The 25,821-nt window shown below is 47.6% G+C and overlaps 1 protein-coding gene across 1 annotated transcript in view; it reads left to right on the top strand.

The window, feature by feature from the left end:
• The window catches only part of LOC122383274 (probable G-protein coupled receptor No9), an 82,037-nt gene that overhangs the window by 682 nt on the left and 55,534 nt on the right, over positions 1 to 25,821 (top strand). The gene's annotated exons all lie outside the window — the stretch shown is intronic.

Here is a 25,821-nt window from a genome sequence, read left to right as displayed (position 1 = left end):
AGATGTGCTGCGTGGATTGTGCTTGTACGTCTCGTGCCATTTAGGTACATCTATCTCATTAGGCCTTTGAAATGTGCAGAATGCTTTGCGGAGCTTTTCGCATAATTCGTTTTGTAGATTGTGAGTTGAATGAAAAGGCTAGCTGATGCCAGAAGCCGGAGTGTGGAGTGTTTTCAGTTTACGTTCAGGCATTGAAATTTTAACTGCCCAATTTTCAGGCTGCTGACATTTTATCAAAGTAAGTCAGTTTAACACGCAATATGGTAAACGCGCTACATAAGTAGTGTGTCACCATATGGGCAGCAAATAGGTTTTGAAACCCGGCCGAAATGTCCTTGATTTCTCCAGGAAGATGTCATTAATCTTTTTCAACTCATGTGGAATAATGCAATAAGTAATCAGTATCAGATTTGCTTACATACCTATGTATGTTTTACATTAAGCGTTTTTTTTTTTCACTCCGTCTGAAGTGTTGCAAGTATCTTCCAATCGTTGATAAATCCACTCCGTCATTTCGACGAAAACTTCTGTCAACGTCATTCTGTTATTGTTACAAGCTAGGGCTATACATATCAAAGGATTGAGAGTCGTCTGGCTCAGAACTCTCCTAATTTGCAGTCTGTTCGACGGCTTCTATCGAAACTTATCTGGCTCATTCAAGGAAGAGTTTATTTCTGTATTGGAAGGATGATGCAGTAAGCCTAACTCAACCAAACTAGTGATGCTGTAATTGAAAGGGTTTGCAAATCACAAGAGAAATTAACCGTTAACTACACAAGAAATAAATACTGATAGCACACTTATGTCTCCCAGTTCTCATCTCAAGCAGTTTTTTCAACAACTTGCTCTCAACTGCTTTTTAAAACGCGCACCGACGGGGGGAGGGGGGTGCGGATATCCGCCCCCCCCTGAAGTTTTTCGCGAATAGCGGAAAAACCGAAAAATTTGAAGAAATTTGGTACGACTATTCTCTCATCAATTTTACACATGATATGCAAGTTTGAACCTCCTAACTTTTAAGGTCAGGTCACCAGGTCACATTGAATGACCCAACCTCAAGTCGCTTTTTTGCAAAGTTGTCACCGTGCCAGAGCTACAGTAGATGTCGGAGGCCTTTGAAAGTCGCAGGATGTTATTAGGTCATTAGTAGCTACAATTTGTATATCTTGAAATTTTGATATCGGTGACCTAAGGTCAGGTCAATTTCTCGACCTCCCCATTATAAGTCAATGGGGGAAAAATCAACTCCCTGTTTTTACCACTAAAACGGGTCGGAATGGCCCCATATACCATACATGACTTCATATACGATCAACCGACACTACCTTGAGGTCTGTTTTGCTGTTGGGCAGCTGTAAGGCTATGTGACGTCATCAAAGGTCACCAAAGGTTTTTTGCCAATAACTCCGTGCAGGAACAAGATGCAGCCGCGCGGATGGTCTCATTGTGTTCAGCTCGTCAAACGCATCGAATGATATACATGATGACCTCGAGGTCACGTGACCTGAGGTCAACCTTTGACCTTGACCTTTCGAGGTCAACATATATATCATTCGATGCGGATTGACGAGAGGATCACGATGGTGCCCTTAGATTGTTCCTATCCTGACTAGCTCGAAAGTTATTCGAGAAAAACGCTCTCCATATCTAGCGCCGCTATTTTGACTTTTTTGACCCCTGTGACGTCATCTTTGACCTGACTTGAAAATGACCTTGGTAAAAATTGTAGACCTTGTCCGTGCGTATCCCATGCCGTTTACCGCTTGTCGCTATCTTGCTTCGTTCTCGAGATCTCAGGGGGGGGGGAGCGGTCATCCGCCCCCCCGTCGGTTCGAAGTTGGCGCAGACCCCCGTCGGTGCGGGGGTTAAGATTATATTTCCTATCACACTACATTAACAGCTCAAATCATGTAATATGGGTGTAGTTAATTTGCAATGCAGGCATGGATATAAACTAAGGAGCAACTGTAGAACTCAGATAGGAATGTCTAGAAACGCCCATTTGGACAGCAAATAGGTATGCTTCATTAACGTCTAAATTCGGTTCCGAGACTCCTGCTTTTTGCCAAGTACCTCGGGGAACCTGTCATACATTGTCCTTTTCCATTTTCGGGAACAAAACAGGTTGACAGGAGCGAAGCGCCACACGCATAATTTTCTGCTCAGTATAGCAGGCGGCCCCTAACACAGAGTGGCAGGGTAGTTAAGTACTTTAACGCTGATTTAAGCGTCTTGTCGATGTTTGCTGCACCGTCCGCATTGCGTCGGGCGCCCCACTAAGGCAATCGACAAAGTACATCACAAAGCTATACTTATAAAAACACATAACATGGGAATACGCGGACGAATGGCCAATTTCATAAGTAATTTTCTTAATAACCGCACTTTCAAGGTCAGAGTAGGCAACACCTACTCAACCCTACATAACCTCGATCACGGCGTCCCTCAGGGAAGTCCTCTCTCCCCGACGCTCTTCCTTATCTATATAAATGACATCTTTGACAATATACACAATGTAACACATAACGTACACTATTCCATGTACGCGGACGATTTGGCGGTCTGGACGTCGCACCACAATGTGAATGCGGCATACCAAAAACTTCAAACGGTACTAAACCACGTAAACAAATGGTGTGACAAGTGGGGAATGCAAATTGCTCCCCACAAGTCAGCCTCACTAACCTTTTCCAAACAACGCAGACACCCCACACCTCCACGCCCGCTCCGTTTGGGCCGGGTTGAGATTCCGCAAACAAATACCTTTAAATATCTAGGCATCACACTGGACAGGGGTCTCACTTTCACACAACACATAGCAGACATCACAGGAAGGTGCACCCGGCGCCTCAACATCATGAAATGTATCTCTGGTACACACTGGGGCGCCGACAGAAAAACACTGACACTTCTATATACATCTCTGATTCGATCCATCTTGGATTATAATGCCTTTTTACTAACAAATATATCCACTACTCTCAGTAACAAGGTCGAGAGTATCCAGAATTCCGCTCTTCGCATTATTTCTGGCGCACTCCGCACTTCGCCTTCATCGAATCTCCGTGTTGATTCAAACATTCCTCCTTTGGAAAGAAGAAGAGAATACCAGCTTATAAGGTATTACACGAAAGTAATGGCAAGAAAAGATACAATACCATACGCTATACTCAGTAACCTACCAGAAAATAACATAATAACACATAGAGAATACAAGTACCAAACAATAAGAAGACACCTTAAAAACATACTTAGGGACTATAAAATAGAAACTCCAAAGGTTCTAGATAACCCTCCACTGAGCCCGTACTGGACTAGGCACCCCATCCAAACCCTCATCCTCTTCGATGACAACAAAAAAGACATGAACACTGATGAAATGAAACAACTTTTCCTCGAATTCCAAAACGACCATAAAGACCATACTTTTATATACACAGACGGCTCTCGGACGGACAACAAGACCGGAGCCGCCTTCTATATAAAAGGATTCGCACAATCCACCCGCCTCTCCGATAACCACTCCATCTTTTCGGCCGAACTCTACGCAATCAGTGCAGCGCTTCGACACGTAATCAACAAACCTGATAGACAACTAATGATTTGTACTGATTCCAAGGCAGCAGTGCAATCAATCGCAGCGGCCCATAATGATTCGCACCCAATCACGCGAGATATTAAAAGACAAATTAATCAAATCACCGACCAAAACAGAGAAGTTAAGATAATCTGGATACCCGGTCACGCGAATATTGTGGGGAATGAGCGCGCGGACAAAGCGGCCAAAGCCAGCCTCCGAGATCCCCCCAATAACTCCCTCCCATGTCCGGTATCAGATTATCTTAATGTCATTTACACGTCCTACAAAAAGTATGTCCAGTTTGAATGGGACGTAAATCCACATTACTACTTTCACCCAATCAAACCAATTATCGGACACTGGTCGACTGCTTATCAAAATACCCGGCTTAAAGAAGTAATTATAGCCAGACTTAGAATCGGACATACTAAATTGACACATGAATATATCTTTGATCAAGGCCCCCCTCCAATCTGCCAACGTTAGATACACAATTGAACACTTCTTGATCCACTGTCCCCAATATCAAGCAGAGAGGCAACCTATAATCCAATATATCACCCACAACCAACTTGCACTTTCAATTCCTACTCTCCTCGGCGATTCTCACCCGGATCTACTCGACTTGCTTTTCTCTTTCCTAAAGAATTCCAGGCTAGACCGATCCATATAGCACAGTCTCGCGCTCAGTTCCGTGGTCGGCCAGCCGTCGATAGCGGTTCTGGGCGCGGGACTCAATCTTTTTGATTTCCTGAATACTGGCCATGTCAATTAAGGAGCCCCGAGCTTACGGGCACCAGCCGCCGCCGCGGGGACCATTGGCACGCGGCGGCGGGCTCCTCTGCCTCCCATCTGCTTGGAGAAAGAGGTGTCGGCACTATGTCGTCCGCAACGACCCGTTTAATGGATTGTTACGTCACTGGAGTCCGCACTGAAACGTCAGTTCTCTTATCATACCAGTCAGCACTTGGGTAACTTCCCCCTACCCCGACCAGGGCCTCGGCCTGTCGGGAGCAAAATTCAAAAAAAAAAAAATGGGGGTTTTGTAGGAGCCCCGAGCTTACGGGCACCAGCCGCCGCCGCGGGGACCATTAGCACGCGGCGGTGGGCTCCTCCCCCAACTCCTTGAACACATGATTTTTCTCTTGGTTTTTCTTGGTTTCTCTTGGTTTCTCTCGTGGTTTCATCGTAATTGTTTTTGTTTCCATTGTTCTTGTTGTGCCGTGATTTCGTCTATGTTTGCGAGCGCGCGCGTTTGCGTCCCTCCGGCGGCGGCGGCGGCAATCGGCACCTGCCCATCCCTCTCGCGGTTCTCGACAGGGATCCCTCTTAAAGGTTGAGGCCCACTCGAGACACATAGCTCCACAAACACACTTACACATTAGCGATATAACGTAACGTAATATCAAAGCAAAGGGATTTTTCCTGTGCAATTTGGCAAAAGCGCACAGGTTTTGCCCTCTAAGATAGGCACCAGGTTTTTCTAGTTAGGACTTTCCTGGTGGAACTCACAACACAACAACATCACACATTACAACACTACCACATTTCAGCATCAAGATTCAGCAGCAAGAAATGTAAGTACTCAAAATCCCTCTCGGCACTGCCACTCTGGCACCCTTTCTGGCTTTCCCTTGCACTTGCTTCCACCGGACGTCACATGAGCCGGGCTAACGTAAACTTTGTTCTTAACCCGCGCGGGGCTGGGGTCTCCAGCCGAACGCGCGGGGCTGGGGGGGGGGGGGGGGGGGTAAATTTTACCCCCCCTGTTATCTCCCGAACTAATGGTCCGATTTGGAAAATTCAAACGCCAATCGAAAGCTCTCATCACGAACTACTAAAAACATGTACTTAATTTAAAGTTTGAGGTCAAGGTCAAGGTCAGGTCAAGGGTACAAATTGCAAGTTTCTACAGTATCGGTCTTGCACCGTAGTTGCCGAAGAATGGAGTCATGGACTGAGACTGATCGTCCATAACGTGTTCTTAGGCTACCAAGACAATATTTGTTGCATACAATATCATTCAGAGGTCAAGGTCAAGGTCAAGTCAGGTCAGGTCAGGTCACCAAAAAACAAAATATAGAAAAGGGCATGTGCGACACATGTTTTATGGGTCATTTTACTCATAGAATTCAATAGGCACACTCAATAAGTGATATGGACCACCTCTGGATGAATTTCAGGTCGAGGTCAGGTCAAGGTCAGGTCAAGTGAGGTCAAATTTGGAAGTTGGTTGTTAAGGCCTAAAAAGGTGTCTATCTGATGCAGTTTTTCACGGCGAATCGAATGGTGCTATTTTTGTTTCCGTACGAGGTCTAGAACTTCCAAAAAAGTCATTTTTCAAAAATTTTGTGTGTCGTGACGTCATAAAATTTTAAATAACTCCCACATTTTTGAACCGATTCTTCTAAAATTTGGTATGTAGGTGCACATAGACCACTTCTCTGACATATATTCCGGTTTTTTTCGATAGACTCAAAATTTTGGATTTTATAATGATTTTCCAAAAAAATCAGTTTTTTGAAAAAAATTTAGGCCAAAATCCAAAATTTTCAAAAAACCGAGATAGCCATTTGATAGACAAAGTAAAATTACGTATAACCTTTTTTGTTACGTCTTGATTCCTTTAAAAATGAAGATGTTAGCGGCGTTTGAACTTTTGCCGTTTTTGAGGCGAAAATGGCGAACATGACGTCACCAAAACGTCAATTTCTCAAAAATTTTCCGACGGATTTCGCTCAAATTTTCAGGGAACGTGTCAAATTGATGTAAGAAAAGGTACTGAAAGTTTGGCGGCGCTGCGCGCCGCCGTTTTTGAGATATCGCAAAAATTCGCGAGGGGGGGTAAAATTTACCCCCCCCCCCAGCCCCGCGCGGGTTAATATTGCCTTGGGCCGGAATAACATAGCCGGCATTAAAGTAAAGTAAAACGGAAGATCTGGCTAATTGCCAGCTAGTAACTTCCCCCTACCCCGACCAGGGCCTCGGCCTGTCGGGAGCAAAATTCAAAAAAAAAAGTCTTTTTCTATCTCCATCTTCGGGAGACACTGAAACGTTTTATTTCTGTTGTGGAGGACGGGTATTTTTATTGTTCGTAGACGTCGTGCCAGTTGATTATTTTCAGCGCAAATGTGTAATGCATAAAACCTCCCAAGCAGCTTTAGTGCTAAATTGCTAATGCGTTGATGTCAGATATTGGTCCAGAAACTGGCGTAGATCGATTGTCAATAGCTATTCATTCTTAACCCTCGCCGGACCTATTGGTTTTCTACATACGCGCCGGCCGAGGGGGGGGGGGGTGCGGGTACGACCCCCCCCTCGCCGTTTCGCCCCTGGTGGAGCTAGCGCGTCGCGGAAAAAACGAGCGTGTGCGCCGTTACGAGACGCAGAGATTGGTACCCGATTTTAAGGTCCTAGGTCAACCGGTGACCTCTGAGGTCAGGCCAAGTGCCCCAAGGTACGGTTCAGTTTTTGGTGAATAACTTCGCAAAAAACGGCCGCAGAGCGCCGATTTTGGCAGCATCGTGTTCGTCTCGCTCAGGCGCGTCGAATGGTATACTTTTTGTCCGGGTCAGGTCAACTTGGGATGTTGACCTCAGGTCAAGGTCAGGTCAGCACCCCCAGGTCACGAAGTTGGTCGAAAGAGGTCATGTCGCATATCATTCGATTCGGCAGGTCTTCCTGAGTCCATTGGTGGCTTTTCCGACTCGCTAGCTCAATTTGATCAAGAGTTATTGACGAAAAACTAATATGACCTTGATGACGTCATAAATGACGTCACGCAAGGTCAACATTGCAAAAGTGACGCATCTAACCTTGCAAGGAGTGCATAAAATCACGATTCTGTGTGCTTGAGATAGTTGGAGATCGTTCCCGGCGCCAGAATAGCAGTTTTCATTTTTCCCCATTGACTTATAATGGTGAGGTCACGAAAATGACCTGACCTCATATGACCTTTAGGAAAAATCCGAGATATACAAGTTGTGGGACTCATAATGGATACTAGATCCTGCAAGTTTCATTTCCCTGTGACATCTCCTCTGGCAGTGAGGGCGTTGCGAAGTTGCGACATCTGAAGACCGTGCAGAGGTTCACTTATGACGTCATAGGTCAGTGACCTGACCTGACGCAAAAATGCGGTTGGTGTCAAAAGATGCGGCTTGGATCAAAGGTCAGGTATGCCAAGTTTCAGCTCTCTATCGCCAGCGTGTTCGGAGCTATCGCGAAAAAAACCTATGGGGGGGGGGGGCGGCACCCGCCCCCCCCCCTCGGCCGGCGAGGGTTAAAGGCAATGTCAGACCAATGTAACCTTTTTGGGCATCCCATCGGTAAGATGTTTATTTCTTTTATTCATTTTAACGGCTCAGGCATGGAACATTTAGAATTTGTGCATTGCTTGTTGCTCCAAGCAATGCATAAATATATATATATATATATATATATATATATATATATATATATATATATATATATATATGTTACAGGCAAAGTGAAAACTCGGGCATTTTGCAAAATGCCTGGGCAATTTGCAAAATGCCTGACCGGCCAGGCATTTTGGAAAATGCCTAGGCAGTTTGCAAACTGCCTGACCCACCAGGCATTTTGCAAACTGCCTGAAATATTTTCCCAGGCATTTTGCAAAATGCCTGACATCAAACTCGCACTAGCGGTGATGTATAAGTAAGCATCATTCCTAACTGGCGCTTACAAAAGTTAATCGCTGTCAATGCGCACCAAGTGAGGGGACGGGTCGGACACTACGTTCTCCGGGTAGCGCCGCCGAGTTCAGGTCACTGAGCCCCAGCGGCCATCGGGTGCCGAGCACCGGGCGTGGTTTCGTTGGTAAACATGCGCTCGGTACAATAATTGCGCTGTTTCTAAGAGCCCTTGGTGACTTTTTGAAAATACTGTGGGTGGATATTGACCACAAAAGAATACTCTATCAAATTACGAAAATTTGATCGTTACACGTTTACATTATCAATCGTCTCTGCGCTATTATTAGCCCACCAGAGCAGAATACTGGACATCGCAGCTTTTATACACACGGCTACTCGTACAACTGTCAACTCCGTATATACAAAAGGTACGGAGACGGTGGCTCAAGTCCATTCAGTGGTAGTTCCATCTCGACGGAATGACGCAAGACGTATAGTTTACAGATATCACGAAATTGATGCGCGGTTGGCACGGTCTGTTATGTTGTCCATTCCATGTCCCTCCTAAGTGCTGAATGGGTGTAATTTTAACGGGTTCAGCACCAGGGCATCTGGACCAGGGCGCTCGGCATCTAATCGGCCATCCCCCGGTATCTGAAGACCTTACCATGAAGCTGAGGCCGCTAAACCTCAGGCTGCAACCCTGACTTTATACCGTCATCCAGAAAAGATGCAGCTGGATTTCGCCAAGACCCACCAAATCTGAACCATTCAGGACTAGAGATTCAGACTTTTTCAGTGATGAGGCAATATTAGAGCTTTTCTAAGTCACTAACTATCCCGACAAACAGTTCTGGGCCAACAGCAGCTCAGAGGCGCTGCACCGTCGAGACAGTGAAGCATCCACTGGCGATTCTCGTTTGGGGCATGATGGGCTACATAGGCCTCTTTGATCTTCACCATGTGCCGCAGGGACAGACCACGTGGCCGGTGATAACTTGTCAGCGAGGTGCTGGAGAACACTGACGCAACTACGAGCAATCAATTTCGGGACACAAGTACAATATCCCGCAACAATTTCGTAACACCCTGTATTCGTGACACCCCTGTATTTGGGCTCAGGCTCAGGCTCAGTGGAACGTTTATGGTCAACGCCTGAAGTCAACAAAAACGGTGGAATATATGGAAACTCAGGCATTTTGCAAAATGCCTGGCGGGTCAGGCATTTTGTAAAATGCCTAGGCAGTTTGCAAAATGCCTGGTGGGTCAGGCAGTTTGCAAACTGCCTAGGCATTTTGCAAAATGACTGGCGGGTCAGGCATTTTGCAAACTGCCTAGGCATTTTGCAAAATGCCCGGGTTTTCACTTTGCCTGTAACATATATATATATATATATATATATATATATATATATATATATATATATATATATATATATATATATATATATATATATATATATATATATATATACAAACTTAAGTTATCTTTGTAAGCAAGAGCAATTGTTGCCCCCACAAGCTGTCATTTTGAGTCAATGTCGTGCAGTCACCAGTCACGGAAAACGCCATTGGGGATTCCGGTTAGCCGGCATTCCAAATCACAGCGCAACATTTAATGCTATCTCAAACTGTCATGCGTCTGTTTAGACACAACACATCACACCATAGTTTCCGGTTTGCTTCGAGCGCGTGTCACTGCCGTAACAGGTTATTTTTTTCACGAAGGCTGCAGCGATTCATCCGTTTCACTGGAAGTATGCTGCCGACCGGTCGTCTGGCACCAAATCTGGTGTCGGGCTCTATCGGAGCCGGCCGCCGAGCCGCCACTGAGCGCGGCAAATTTATCGGCGCGGTCACGGTGGCCGTGGCGGTGGAGACGAGGCATCATGTTCCCATCGCGGCGGCCCCGGGCTCCGCGTAAAGAACGGCCATCCGGTGTCTGAAGCCTGGCCCCGTATTAGGTTAGCATCATGGAAGGACATACGCGATCTGTTTCGTTTATACATTGCCGGTAAATCCCGCCCCGAGCGTCCCAAGTCTGTTCGCTGCAATCGACGCAGACACGATTTGAAGTGTCATTTATCAATTAGCGACGTCTCTTTCTCGGCGGTGATCATCATTGGGTGCCGCTGTCTCAGTTTGTTTCTGAGATGTCTGGCCGCGACGTCGTTGTGGTAGGTCAGTTGTGCTGCTGGCCCAACAGCACAGGCTGGCACAGACTGTGGCAGAGGCTGTCAGAAACTGTCAGGCAGAGGCTGTCCGCTGTCAGACAGCCATGGAGGCCAGAGTGACTCGTCACAGATCAGCGCAGTCAGGGCGACCCGTCACATCTATTTCAGATCGGTGCCGCTCACTGATTGTCGACTGTCACATTCCAAAGAAAGCCATAGTCAGACCGGCTAGTCATATGGGAATTTTTGTTATATTTGAGGATCATCCACCACACGATACACGTATTCATGTTCGCTGATTTATCGTTGAGTTGTATGAGACAGAAAGTTTCATCAATGGCTTTCCTGGCTTCATGTCAAAGGTCAAAAGTCAAACTTTCTGCTCTGAACTTTGATGTCAATTGAGCAGTGGCATTGACCCGACACCCATCGTCCTCTGCAATTGATACAATGCATTGATTAGAATACAGCCAAACGGTGGCTAGATCAACAGACACCCAAATTACTAAACGAGGGAGCGGAACCACTGAAGCCGATATTGTTTTAAGTTTACCGGGGCCATGCGTTTTGTGTAATGATTATGCTGTTTTCCATGCCGTCCTCTCACTGTCAGTTGCGTATTATAGCTGTCATCATTTTACTGTCCGACGTGTCAGCTACTAGGCGGAGCGAGGCATAACCGATCGTTCTGAAGTGAAATTTTATCACTTCACAGGCTCTTGTGCCACAAAGGACGGCCCCTGTCTCAGGGTTCCTTTGTTCAGAATTTGTCGCGATTTCCTCAGCTGCGTTGTTTGGCTGGGAAGTACCTATTCAGCAGATCCAGCATTGCCTCCTCTGATCGCAGTGTGGAGGGGCGGGTTCGTTGCGGCCACCGCGCCCCCTGCCATTGTCAGAGACGACAGCCGAACACTTGATACTTGCTGAGCCGCTCGAGCTCGCAGGCGCTCTCATCAGAGCTGCTGCATCAGCACCAGTTGATACACTGCAAGAAAGGGATGTGAGTTATGAGCACAACCGCACGACATCGCCGGCAGGTAGAGTAAAACGGACTCAACATGTTCCCTGAAGTTTAAATGTGGCCCTCAATGTCTTATATAATTTGCCTGCGCGGTTCACCCTTGTTGCCCGGATCGATCGGTCAGGACGCCATGAGGCGGTCTTCAAGGCGACTTCTTTGGTAGCGAGCCGAGCCCACCCCACAATGCACTGAGAGGTCGCAGGCGGCAGGCGGCAATGGATGCGAACTTCCAAACGCCTATCTGTTGAGCGGACAACATCGATTGAAAAGGTGTTTATTGGAGCAGCCATTTCGGACGACGTTTCGGAAGGAATTACATATTCCTGGCGCATCAGCTAATTACGCCGCTGGAGTGTCTTTTGTCAGGAACTGTAGTCACTGCTGAATGCTGACTGCTGGCTGCTCTACAAATGCTATTCAGTGCATTGACTGTTTTTTCGGCCTGATGATGATGATCTTTGTCCATCAAATACTCTCAACGGATTACGATTATGCAACCAAATCCTGGTCATTTATCACACTATGACTCAGAGTCTTTAGGAGTCTGTAGGCTGCTTCAATTGAAATACCAATGGGCTGATTTTGACAACGGCCTTTCTCATCAGTCACATTCCATAGGCCACCCTCAGAACAAGTAGCCAAAACACATCTTGCATGCAACTGAGCCTCGCGGCTCACTGCATTGTTGATGGCACATTGTGTGCCAGTATCCTAGCAGGGCCGCTGTAGTTCTAGCAGCACGACTTGTCAATGTTGAATGCTGATAAAGAGCAGACTCAGTTTAGTGAATGACTTACAATCTTGTGATGTGTGCTTGATGGGCCATTTGCTTCTCCCAATGCCTTCATTTATTTCTACTTTCCTTATTGGGAAAAAGATAAGGTATTTTTGGTGTGGCTCCAAGTGAGGGAGGGAATTCGCCGAGAAGTCGTAATGGAAATGCGCAGTCCAGTGCTAACTTTATGCACAAAAGGACAAACAAGTTCCTAAGCATCTATTTCTCTTTAGTACCAAGTTCAAGTTGCATCCAAAACTTCACAGCATAAATTGCAAGGACCGTCGAAAACAAGATGGCTGAATGATATCCAAACAGATATGGCAATGGTAGCCTCACTGATAAGTGATATGCATTGAAATAAGTTTTGTTTTGCTTAAATACGCATTTAAATACACGTTAAGCAGTCGTCAGGAAAACACTTTTTAACCTACCAAATTATCGGAAATTAAAATTCGACGAAGCTACTAACAGCTTAACCCTATTAGTGGCAGGGGGGGGTTGTTTTTATCCACCCCTCAGGTTTTTCGGGAATATCTCCGAAACCGCTGAAGCTACGATGCTGAAATTTTCTGACTTTTCCTAAAACTAAATTGGGCACATTTCCTGAAAATTTCAAGTTCATAACTTTACCAGGGGCGGCTCCAGAGCACTGGGAATTGGGGGGTCCTATTCGTGAAGCGAGTCATTTGGGCGAAGATCACGATGTTGCACCAGTGAACGAACAGTGAACTTTGTATATCATGTGATAACATATACAAAGTTATTGTGCATCCTCTTTTGACACGTTTTTGCTATAATAGGCGGATCCAGGCGTCCAAAAAGGGGGGATATTTTTTACCTCCCAACATAGGTGCCCTGACACCGCCTATGCATGACCAATACAATTTTAGTCGTTCTCTCATAAGAAAATTGTAACATAACAAGACCATTGCCACCCTTTTTAGAAACAGTACCAACAAAAACCTTATTTACTATACTTTTTGTGTACCCCCAATCTCAATGATCTGTATCCGCCTATGATTTTTGAAAATGCATATTTTTAGGATCCATGTGAATTCCTGGTTCATTCTCTATCGATCGGCAAAAGTTGCGTTAAGATTGGTTCAGAAACCTGGCCGTGATAAACAGTCTAAAATGTATCTGCAATTTGCCCGTTTTTACCCCCCTCTACCCCCCTATTGACATTTTTTAATTTTTTTTTTAGAAATGTAGATCTCGTTGAGCCAAATCGAATGCCGTTTGAATTTTGAAAATCGGCCGGTTAGATCTCGAGATATCAAGGGGGGGGTCGTAAACAGCCCCCCCCCCCTGCCACTAATATGGGGTAGCCAGGAGCCTGCCACTAATAGGGTTAATGACTGCACTTTAAGCTTAGACGCAGGATGCACGGACGAAGGAAAAGTTTACTTCACCAGCACGTCTCAATATACTTATTGTCTTGGTTTCCATCGACTCTGAAGGGCTAACCCGAGGGGTAGAAACTTTTACGACCGGGGGAACTTTAACGCTGACGAAAAAGCATACCTATCGCCATTTTAAATGCCAAAGTCAAGGCTTTATCTCAAATCCATCCACCGGAAGGGCCACTAGCAGAAAAAAATTGACAGTGTGTAGGGTAGAAAATAAGGAAACATGAATGAAACGTAATTTTATCGTCAGATGGCTTGGCAGTCAAAAGCAATGATAATATCGCAGATTGCAGAATATCTAAACATAATAAGAGGCTAATATAGCGATGATGCCGTTTCCGTTCCTCAAACCAATCCATTACCAGCAGTTATCCGTTGGCGGGTAAGGTTCGGATCGATAATAAACTAAGCTTCATATACTGCAACTATTATGTAGTTTCTTAGCCCCAGCGCGGTTTGTGCCCCGCTGACGTTCTGGGAGAACCGCGCACCGAACTAAATCATTTCAGAGAGATGGCTGAACTTTTCCCGGTACATGCACGGGACTGTTGCGTGTTCAATATCCCGGGTCTATCTATCATGCGCTAAAAACGCTCATCCAAATGCTACCACGACCATGAAATGCTCTTATTCAGATGAGGTGGGCACGATTTGTTGGCCATATGGTTGGCTCTCTATAGTTTACCAGTGCATTGCAGATTCGCTCAAAAGTGCTCCTCTAGTGTTATCGTTCATCGGGTATCGGCATCCATCAGCAACTGAGCGGCATGTTTGCAACTGTCAATGCACTGCACAGATATAAATTGTCCACCTTTTTCCCTTTAATGCAGCTTTGACTGAGAGAAAAGGTTTATTTCATAATCATTTTCATAAGGCGTTGCGCTATGCGAATTGAGCTTTATGGTACTGTGTGCTCGTAGACAAATGTCATTATTTCAGCATGACAATTTTTGAGTGTGAGAGCAGTAAACTGGAAAGTGTAGCCATGCCACTAAGCTATACATTCTCCGGTCGCAGCGTTATAGGATCATATTCAACCTGAGTGAGTTCCGGACCACACACCAAATTCAAGTTTTCCTAAGGAAACTGTGGCATGCAATACTACCCTACGTTGGTATTATGGTTAAACTACCCAGCATGTGCGCGCAACAGCGATAACCCCACATGTAACCCTACTTCACACGAACTCTGGCGGGCCCGACCGGCATATGAGTCCCGACCTTTCACGCAATGCATCACCGCGCCGCCACGCGACATGTGTTATGGTCAATTTACGGGATTTGACTCTTCAACGATAGCGGCGCATGCAAAGTCCCGCATAATGTTAGGTACGTGATGTTGTCGATATGCGTGATGAAACTCGCGGACTTGTTTGGAGTCAAGTGTCGCCTGAGACACTGAAATGAAATATCGACGATCTTTTTTAGCTTAGGCTAGCTTGTGGTTATGGCAACAATAAAATCTCGAAAGTGAATTTTAATTACAGGATCGGCGGAATCATCTTCAATCACAGTTGGCACGTGAAAGTAAAAGCCGAATCGCTAATTAAGAATTGCCGATTTCCTTAACGAATTACCCAAACTGCCGCCGAAAACCCGTTTGCCAGCTTGGGTTGCCAGGCTCACCACATTGCCAAAATTGCACCAGCTCCACAGTTTCCAGACACACATTTCTCATTCGCAGCACAGCGGCACGCTCTCTTGTTGGCTCGTCCGGACGTTTGTCTGTTTTCCAACCACGGCACCGCTCGGCGGCGGAAGGTGGCGAGGATTAGCCAGCCGCTTTTAAATCCCGGCTGTTATGACTCGGGACATTTGTTGGGGCGCGGTGTGTCTGTAGAGATGCAGCGCACGAGACGGCTCGGCAGCATCCACCTGACAGCCTCAGTCGGATAAGACGCGGCTCGGCGTATATTTACCGAGCAGAGAGCGGCCGGCGGCCCGCAGCCGTCGCCATTTTCCGAGCCGCCGCACGCAAATCCACGGGGAGGGAAACGTGTGACCAGACGCGGCGAACTCGTTTATAATGATTACGCTTTATGTCTTAAAGTTTCGCTTGGAGGTAATGTAGTAGGAAATGTGCGGCGTCAAAATTTCTAAGTATGATGTGATGTCGTTTGACCAGTCTGCAGTGAGACCAGTGGATAACTTAATGGGACTACCTCAATCTTTGGTATAGTTTCATGGCTTTGGAAGGGACTCTGTGATCAGTTGTAGCGTAGAAACGCATTTTATTACAATAGCAACGATCATGCTTTGCTTGGGCCTCTTACGAATGTGATCTCAACTTCATTATTCCGAGTTCTGCCCTATTGATAATCACAATGTTTTTTGCAGTGTGCAGTGTGCAGACTGCAAGTGCATGCATACTTTTACGTTAGTTGCTTTCTATTATGTAGACAGTAGAGCTGGTATGCGTCACCACTCACCCTTATCCCTGATTTCAGTGCGACACGACATCACTTTAAACTTTTACCAAATCCGGTGTAACAATTCACCACTAATGTGTTCCTTTTGCGGGTAAAATGTGGGCTGGTCGGGTCGCCGTTGGCCTTGGGCGGCGCCATTTACAGGGCATCCTAACGAGTGTTTGTTTAGCTGGTCCGTCCGAGAGGGCTGGTGGACCGATATAGAGGCGGAGAGGGCCGAACATGGCGGACCTGCGTCCGAGCCGCTCCAGTGGACAGCAGCGGGTGGCCGCCGAATGTCCATCCATCACTACAGGCCGGCCGCCGAGAGGCCGACAGAATGTGGCAAATCAGGGCCGCTGATCTAGCAGAAGACGGTAACCAGATGTAAGTTTATCTTTACTGAGGCTCATCGAATTTTCTGTGTCGTGTAGGTGTTGTGCGACTTTAGGAGCCCATGAAAAATTAAATCGTGATAATGCTTGAACAACTAAATTGCATTGAATCGTGTCTATGTATATTCCCAGTTCAGTGTTTGAGTAGTGCGCGCCTGCTCATGTGGTCCACCCTGCTCCCGGCGAGCGGGCCGAGCGGCGCTATTTTCTCAGTGTCCTCTCCGTATCTTATCTGCCGGCGTGCGGCCGTTCCCATCGGTCACGGACGGCCGGTCACCCGATCCGCCGGCGAGAGAGCGGTCACAGCGGTCATCGGCCGCGACGGACAAATCCCGCCGAGCGCGGACCGAGAACTGATGCACAGAGCGGACCGAGAACTGATCCACAGAGCGGACCGAGAACTGATCCACAGGGTGGACCGAGAACTGATCCACAGAGCGGACCGAGAACTGATCCACAGAGCGGACCGAGAACTGATCCACAGAGCGGACCGAGAACTGATCCACAGGGTGGACCAACAGCTATCCTGGTGAGCGGACTAAACACTCTCCAGTCTCCACCGAGCGGACACAACTCTATCCACCGGGTGGACCAGCAGCTCTCCCGGCGAGCGGGCTTTGCACTTTCCATCGAGCAGATCAACGACCCGGTCCCAAGTTAAGAGTACCAACAGCTAAATCACTCACGCTTCTTTTACCTTCCAGGCCCTCACCTGGGTCCTGCCAGCCTGCGCCCTCTGCCTTACCAGCCTCCCCCCCCGTGCCGATTGGACCGGGCTCAGACCAGCCCTGCGAACATTCCGAGCAGACACCGGAAGTAGAGCGATCGGCCGCCGGATTGCGATGGGACCGGGAGATTTGTGACTCTCGTGAAATCTCCTGGAACCAGTGACTCCCGATGTTCCAACCAGGTTACGGTCGACAATGAACGACAAGTGCTTCGGCAAATGGGCGGCGTTCGTTTTTAGAATGGTAATCTAACTTTCTGAAGCGGTGTCCTTATAGGCGGGGGCGTTTCATCAGCTGTGATGACTCTCTTCGTGTAATAAGTCCAGGTGGAAAGTGGAAATATTGCTCAGTTGAATATTTCTCATCTGGATCAGTCCATACAACGCGGTCTCATGCGTGTGCATACTATACGGTGTGCATCAACTATTTCTGTGCTACCACTAAAAATTGCTTATGAAACTGTTGTGGGCCGAAGAGAAAACATAAAACTAGCATAGTCAACATGCATATTTGTGACAAAGCTATTTGGAAAAATCTGTTGTAAGCCTGACCCACTCCGATAAAAAATATAGTGGTAACTGGTATATGTACATTGTACATACTTCCGGCATAGTGCTATGGAACGATACCAATTTACAAGAGCATTCGTTTCTGGTATTCAGGCGCACACATTCAGAATTTAATTTTCTTTATGAAAGTTCGTTACTCGCCGGCCTTATTAGCCGGATTCCATTTGGTCGCTGAGTATTATTGTCCATCTCTATCGGCGCTCGCCACCGATAAACTACGGTAGCGGTCGTGACATCCAGCTCGTGTGAGCTTCCTGAAGCGCCGCCGGGCCCGTCATTTGCGATTTGATATTCGAATAACGGAATCACTGTGTCCACTCGGTTGGCGGCCCGCCGCGCCGAGGGCAACGACACCGGCGGCCTTGGTGGCGCCCTACTGACCTCAGAGGGGGGGGGGGGGGTGTGTAGTGTGAGGGGGTCTGCAGAGCTCGGCGCAGGTCACCGGCTCACAGTGATGCAAATGGGGTTCACGAGTGGCCATAAATACGAAAAAGGCCCAAAATTCAAGTTAACTTAATCGAATAAATCGTAATATGGTCAGTCAGGCAAATGTTTGGGGTGTCTGAAAAAGTATGATTTTAATGTTTTTGTCAAAACCGGCCTCGTGTAGGATTGTCAGAAGTCGAGACATTTTCGATGTCGTAAAATGACTGTCAGGTACTTGAAATTCAAGTGCCGCTAGCGTGCGTTCATGTCATACAAACTGCAAACGTTATACATGAAAATGATCCCCGAAACCTGCTGCTTCTAATGCCACGTCACAAAAAGCCGTATCTATTTTGGTTTGGCGGTGAGCTAACTATTTGTAATCATGTTGCAACCGCAGTTTTTTACCAAAAATATTTGCTTTCAATTCACCTACAGCACTTCACACAGTGTGTGCCCGTTAGTGCACCATATCATAGCATTCCCTAATCATTTCTGAGTCGCATCGTGAAAGAATTAAGGTGCTAGCACAGGGCTGACCGGCGCTACAGAAGTTTTCGTCCGGCACGGTCGGGTGCCGCGGCGCAGCGGGCGGGGCCGGGCGGCCGCGCCGCCGCGCCGCCCGGACGCCGCGCGGCGGCACCCACCCGACCACTGCGCGCCCACTGAGGCGCCCGACAGCCCGGACAAAAATCTCTGTAGCGCCGGTCAGCCCTGTGCTAGCGCCTTAATTCTTTCACGATGCGACTCAGAAATGATTAGGGAAGGCTATGGTATGGTGAACTAACGGGCACACACTGTGTTAAGTGCTGTAGGTGAAACGAAAGCATTTTTTTCTTAGTAAAAAACTGCGATTGCAACATGATGATAAATAGTCAAATTACCGCCAAAGTGAATGAGATACGGCTTTTTGTGACCCGGCATTAGAAGCAGAAGGCTTTGGGGATCATTCTCATGCATAATTTTTTCAATTTGTACGAGATGAACGCAAACCAGCGGCGTTTGAACTTGCGAGTGTCTGACCGTCATTTTACGACCTAGAAAATGTCACGACTTCTGACGATTATACACGAGGCCGGTTTTGACAAAAACATGAAAACCATGTGATTTCAGATGCCCCAAACATTTGTCTACTCGGCCATATCGCAATTAACTCGATTTGGTAAACTTGACTTTTGGGTATTTATGGCCACTCGTGAACCCCATTTGCATCACTGTGCGGCTGACACAGACTGAGTGGGCCGTACCGAGAGCTTGACGCAAGTCAGCCGGTCGGCAATAAGCTGTGAGGCTCGGGAGTGACGTATGAAGGAGGATCAGCCTCCCAGAAGGGTCTCTCAGCCAATTTGCCTCGCCAGGTGAGATGGTTTGATAAAAGCAATCCGTCGTTAGCGTATCCACGGAACATTTTCGGCATCTAATTACGTTTTGTGTCGATAAGCGGCATGGCGGTTATTCTTTGCTCAGCTATCGATTTATCAACATGTGATAATGTTATCGTGTTTATTCCCCCATACCTTATGCATCGCAAAATGAAAATATTGTACGGTTTCATCAACAGCGGACTCGCTTGGGCGTTGTATATCTCTTGTTAATTATAACCCTGTTGACCAGTTATTAATTAAGGAGAATAATTCATTTCCGTATCCAAGTACTCGGGCGAATGTACAAAAAAAAACATGCACACACATTTTGTAACAAATCAAACTATTCCAAATAGCGATCAGATTGTAACAAAATTGCCTAACCCTGTACTTTTTTGCCGCCATGGAACTTAACTTCACTAAAATGCCAGCTTCAGACGCTCGGTTTCAATGAAATTTATGTCACTTTTAACTCATTGGGAGACAAAAAGAAAAATCGACCTCGGAAAGGCACATTTGTCTAGCCTTTTGACGATTCTCTTGGCTGGTAGTTCTTTTTTAGCTTCCCTTAGTCGTTACACTTAAGTAACTGAAGCGGTTATTTCGATGTTATTTTTTTCCAGAATGACATTTCAAGTGCGTCTTGCCTATAAACAAATCCTCGCCAAATGTCTAATAAGTGAATATGGGACAGTTTTGTTGTCGTTACATGCATTTTTTTTTTTTTTGGTTTGGTACCTATGAAGTAGAATTAGAAGTAGAAGTAGAAGCATTTATTTATTCGATGTGGTTGGGATTCTTTGCAAGTTAAATGCTATGTACGAAAATGTGTTGGTTGTAATACCAACGAACTAGCCAAATTAATTGACGCATGACGAACCTTAAAGCTCAGAGAACATTAATGGAACCATTATGGTGGAATATGATACTGTTTGACTAAAAATGGTACGATGAAATCCATGAGAATCGATCCTATTTAATTAGGAGGTAAACAGGTGTCCTACGAATTGTTTTAGGCAGGGTTGTGCTCGACTAAAAAAAAAAATTGCCGATTCGACTCATCATTCAACTTCAGAAAGCCCTGACTCAACTCTGACTCAAACAAGGAGCTGATTTTCCCTTGACTCGACTCATGACTCAAGCGGCACAATGAAAATATGAGTCGACTCAAACTTGACTAATTTTTGGGTGAGTCAAGTGAGTTGACTCAAAATCTCAATGTCAAAAGTTATTTTACTGACTCAACTCAACGCCTTAATATTGTTGTCCGACTCAACTCTGACTCAACTCAACAGCTCAACATTTTATCCGACTCGACTCAAATCTGACTCATTTGAGTCAGAGTTGAGTCAAATTTCTGACTCGACTCATGAGTCAAGCACAACCCTGCTTTCAGGCGTTATCAAAATCTTCCAGAACAAACGTGTCACACAGAAGGAAAAAACAAATATCGATATACCTATCACCCTGAGTCATGCAGATCGATATCACCATCATTACTGCCCTTGTGTCAAAGGGAGAAAGACAACACGCTCAACACAAAAGCCCTACTTACTCATGGGTAAGACTATAGCGTGCGAGCCGTCAGTGCGCGACGGTCACCGGTGCTCAGTCTGCCGCCGCCAAGAAATATCGCCAAAGTAGCCCTCGAACACTTCGGGCCGACTGCATCCATTCCGGTGCCGGTCGATAGCCGGGTCTATGTGACAGTGTCACGAATGCCCACTGTCAGCACTCGAGTTCCGTTCGACGCTGTGCGCCACCGAATTCCCGAGTATTTCGTTAACATTCAAGCGCGTGGTGAATCTGACTACCAAACTCAGCGTAATTTTGTTTGTCGATGTCGACACTTGGTCGGGATTCGGGAAGCTCTGGCTATTGAGCGGGCGCCGGTGCGCGCAATTGCCGCGGTCCGGCCGACCTGACGGCGACTCTCTTCACGGTCGTAAATCTCTCTGCCTGACAATACAGCGGTGCGGCGCTCAGGCGATTTTTGTGTCTGCCACTGTGTCGGCGCCGCCGGAGACACTTAGCGGCCTGTCTGGGTTCCCAGCGGCCGCCCTCGACCCGCCGATATCGGCGCCGGCCGTATTTATCCAGCCGACTGGCCGCCGAGGAGAGTCCCGCCAGCCGCCGCACAGCCCCGGCATTCAGCCGCGAATATGTCAGAGAAGGGCTGCCACCGATTACATCCACGGGCCGACGTCCTCGAGACCTCCATCTCGTGCCTCGCTCAGCGGAAGTCCGACTATCGGTGGCGCACCGTATGCCATCCGCGATGCGGGGCGCGTCCTCTTACTAGCCTTTCCGACCATTCGTCGCTACTCCTGCGAAGTCTACGTCCTTCCAGAACACTCGGCGTCTGATTATATGCATTAGCTGGCGCTCAGCGCTTTTACTGATCAAAAGAAGTCGTTGAAATGAGTTGACGAGCTGAACTTGACGACTTTACATTCGATCGTGAGAAGAACGGCGCGCAAAGCTCCGTGGAAACACACCGTCAACACGGCAGTCTGTACATAAATCGACGTCACAAAATGTCTGCTGATGGGTTCCCCCTAGGAAATATGTTTGATATGTGCTATAACATTGATAATTGGAAGCTAAAGCCCTTAACTTCAGTTGCTGTAATTGCATGCTAGTGATGTAATCTGATTCCTGTTCGAATGCGGTAAGAAATTGTTAGCCTCGAATGCTGGTCTGGTCAGGTATTACCCACCCCTGTTACTTACCGGATCTTGCCAGCTGTCACACAAGAGCGCCGCTGCAAAGAAGCTCTAACCTATACACCATGGGCATACGCTCGAGCACATCCGTGCATAGATATTGAATGCACGAACGTGCTCGCTATTCACGGTTCGGTTTCTCACAAGAATGAAAAATATGTAGATCGATGAATTGTATGATCTTATTTGATGAATATTAACTGGTGATAAGTGATGGAGTGCTAAATAATCAATTCGTTGACAAAATAGGCGGCACAACAAAGCCAAGCATAAATACGATTTTCCAGCTTTTGTTTAAATTGTAACTGTTATTGAAATTAAAACTGCATTATTTTGTGCTATGTTGGAGATAATGAACACCCTAAGCTGTGTCATTTAAAAACTAACGTTGAATCCAAATTGAGACTTGTTTTGAAACACAGCGATGCTGCAGTCGTTTCCGAATAAATCAGTCATACAAACATGTTTGCTTGGATTGAAACGAAATTCAGATTATGATAAACGATGCTACGAAAGATAAAGGACTAAACTTGTCTGAATTCTGGCCATTTATTCTCTTGCGTTGTGATGAAAAGAATGGAACGTCTCCGGACCGTCGAGTTGGAGTGAGTCACCGCATTTGACGGAATTCAGTGTTGATCAATTCGCTGTCAATGTTTGGCAACAGCTCCCTGAGATGCTTCTCCTGTGAGCTGAACTAATGCTCTTCTTGTAAATATTTGCTTCCAAAGCACCGCGGTGTATCATAGTGATCTGACACACTCCCTGTGATGCGGTAAATTACGCTCACAAAACATTCGGACAGACCCTTCTGCTTTGCAGAGTATATGCACGCTTTTAAAATCTGTTTCAGCGTAAATAACAAAATCTCTCAATTTCGAACACCAGTGCTTAAATTTGTCTTTTGTTTTTGGCGAAATATCGAAATAAGTATCCTCATTTAACTCAAGCTAAGAGCATGAAACCTTTGCTTCCAATGCTGGTTTATCTTGTGATCTATTTTAATTTTAAAGTAAGCTACCGTCCCCCCATAGTGGACACTGCACAGGTATAAGAATTACGGAGGTGTACATTCCATCATGTTTGTTTCTCAATCATGGTGCGATACATTGCCCGGAAGTCACCAAATGAAGCCTTCAGTGACAATGAATGGATGACGATGCACCTCATCACGCAGGCTGCTGTTATCAGCAGCCTGCCAATGGTTACATTTTGCTGACGGCCGCTTGGCGTGAACACAGCCAATGACACGCTATAGTCTGGCACGTGTAAGGAGGTGCATCGTGGGGCGCCGCACCACGACGGTGCTCACATATAGCGGCGCTGCTCATTGTACATACAGCAAACCGGAGCGAATGTATTTGTGATACGGAGTCGAGATCAAAGTCGAGACGGTATGCATAATGGCCCCAGCTGACAGCGACAGTCGCCGCCACAGTCATAAGCGACGCCATATTCAGGCGCGGGCGCGTAATAGCGGAGCCCGAGGTGGGAGCTGTGCTCAGCCGCCGCCGCCGATAGAGAGGGGCCCAGAGGACCCCGTAAATATATCACTGCGGGCGTGACGGCTGCCGAGTGGGAAGGCGTACGCAGATGGTCAGCGGAACGCCGGGAGGCCCCCGGTAGTGTGGTCCCAATAAATCGCAGTTATATCACAGCAACCATCGCTGATGGTAGAAATCCCCTATAGCACGTCGACGCCACGCTCCGGCATTTGCAAGTGCCCTGTATCGTTTCGGGGCAATCACTGACTACTGAGAGCGCAGGCCATTTATTACGTGTGTCGTGGAGCAGCGCTCGCCAATGTTGTCATCCCTCCGGGGAGTGCTGTATGACGTGACCCCCGCGGCTGTAACCGGCCTCCAATGACGTATGTATGCATGTACGGGTGTACACAGAGTGTGTTCTGTTTGTTCATGGGGCGTCTGCAGGCTGGGGTGGCGGAGAGGCGGCCGGCGCCCGGTGATAGGGTCAGCTCCGGCCGGCGGCCCCTGGGATGTGATGCGTCGATCACGCTAGAGCTGATCGGCGGACAAAGGATCACGCTATAGCTGATCGGCGGGCAAAGGATCACGCCAGAGCTGATCAGTAGACGGCTTGAGTCGGCCGACCGATGAAGATGCTGTCAGCGGAGGATAATTACGTCATCCGAACCTTGCCTCCTGCAGATCTGCCAATAAGCGATTTTATCTCTCAACCTGCTCAAGGGGATATCAGCTCAGTCGATAATCAGTTCGTCTTTCCTGAAGTTCCGCCAACTGCACAGGGTATAGCCGAGCGCCCGGCGGCCGGCCTGCGCGACAGCAGTGAGCTGCAGTCGAGACGCGGGACATGCGCCACACGCCCGGTTTAACTGCGCCTAATGCGCCCTCCGCCGAGTACAGACGGGTACATGTGGCGGCCGTTTACTGGCGCTCGTCTGTTGCGCTCTGCCTCAGTGCTGAGCCAGCCCGGCGCCCCATTATCCGGCCGCTGGCCCTGTCGCCATCCATCAGTCGCGACTCCCCCGCCTGCCGCCGGACGTATGTGCATCTCGCATGTCGAACGCCCTCAGCCCCGGCTGTCGGCTGAGCCGCAGCAATCTCGGCTGGCGCCTGCTCAGATCCACGCCGACAGCGAGTTTTTCAGACCGAGGACCACCCCGGATGCGCGCGAGGCTCTGAAGTTTGGGCAGCACCTAACTAACCCGGTTATGGCTGGTCTGATGAGACGCTCCTTCCCAACAGGATCGCACTCGGTGAGAACTGCAGCGGTTCCGTTGGATGCAGGATAGGGACATGGACTACACGAGGTCACGGAACGTTGACTCAAGGCTGCTGAAAACGGTTATCTACGCAGACTTTTCCGTTTAGCCTTTGCGGAGACTGAAAGGAGGGCACGGGATACAGCACTGGTGCAGTACGGAAGCTCAGCCATTTTTAACCGCATACATGACTAAACAGTAAGCACGCCACCCAGTATGCCAACTTGGACATAGCGGACCAGCGGTATATACCAGCGGTAATGACCGGCTGATTTGGCTCCAAATGAACAAAAGAAAATAAGCGTCGCCCGACATGAAGCATGGAAGAGTTATGAGTGTTAGCAGCTGGTTGGCAGCGGGTCACTGCCGTTGTTTATATAACGTTACACCCAGGCTGTTCCACTCCCGGTGCAGCGCCACCGAAGACAAATCGCCCTGACCGGCTCGCGGAAACATGCTGACAGAGTCCCTAATGAGCAAGTCACCAGTAGCCAGCGAAAAGGCCACTCTTTCGATCCTGTCGCTCTTCTTCTCGTAACATTTTAAAGAAGCGTCGACGCGCCATTTTCGGACGGCCCGGACCTTCCACAAACCGGGTATCGATGCGGGCGGCGGTGGCCAGGGGTCGATCAAATATCGCTCGGCATCTTTTATAGAGCGCTGCACGACAGCAGCCGGCTGTTAATTGCGCGTGGGTGGCGGCCGGCGCGACGGGTGCCGGTAATCGTGCGTGGGCGCGCCGCCCTCCCCCGGCGGTAATTGTGCGCCGGCTGACTCCGCGGTACGCTGACCGATCTGGCCGCCAACTGACCAATCTGGTACTGGACCGCGCTGAGCGCTGACC

This window comes from Amphibalanus amphitrite, unplaced genomic scaffold (genome assembly GCF_019059575.1).
Source record: "Amphibalanus amphitrite isolate SeventyFive unplaced genomic scaffold, NRLGWU_Aamphi_draft 000159F_arrow, whole genome shotgun sequence".
NCBI lineage: Eukaryota > Metazoa > Arthropoda > Thecostraca > Balanomorpha > Balanidae > Amphibalanus > Amphibalanus amphitrite.
Note: the sequence above shows the minus strand (reverse complement) of the source record. Positions and strands in the feature narration are given on the sequence as shown.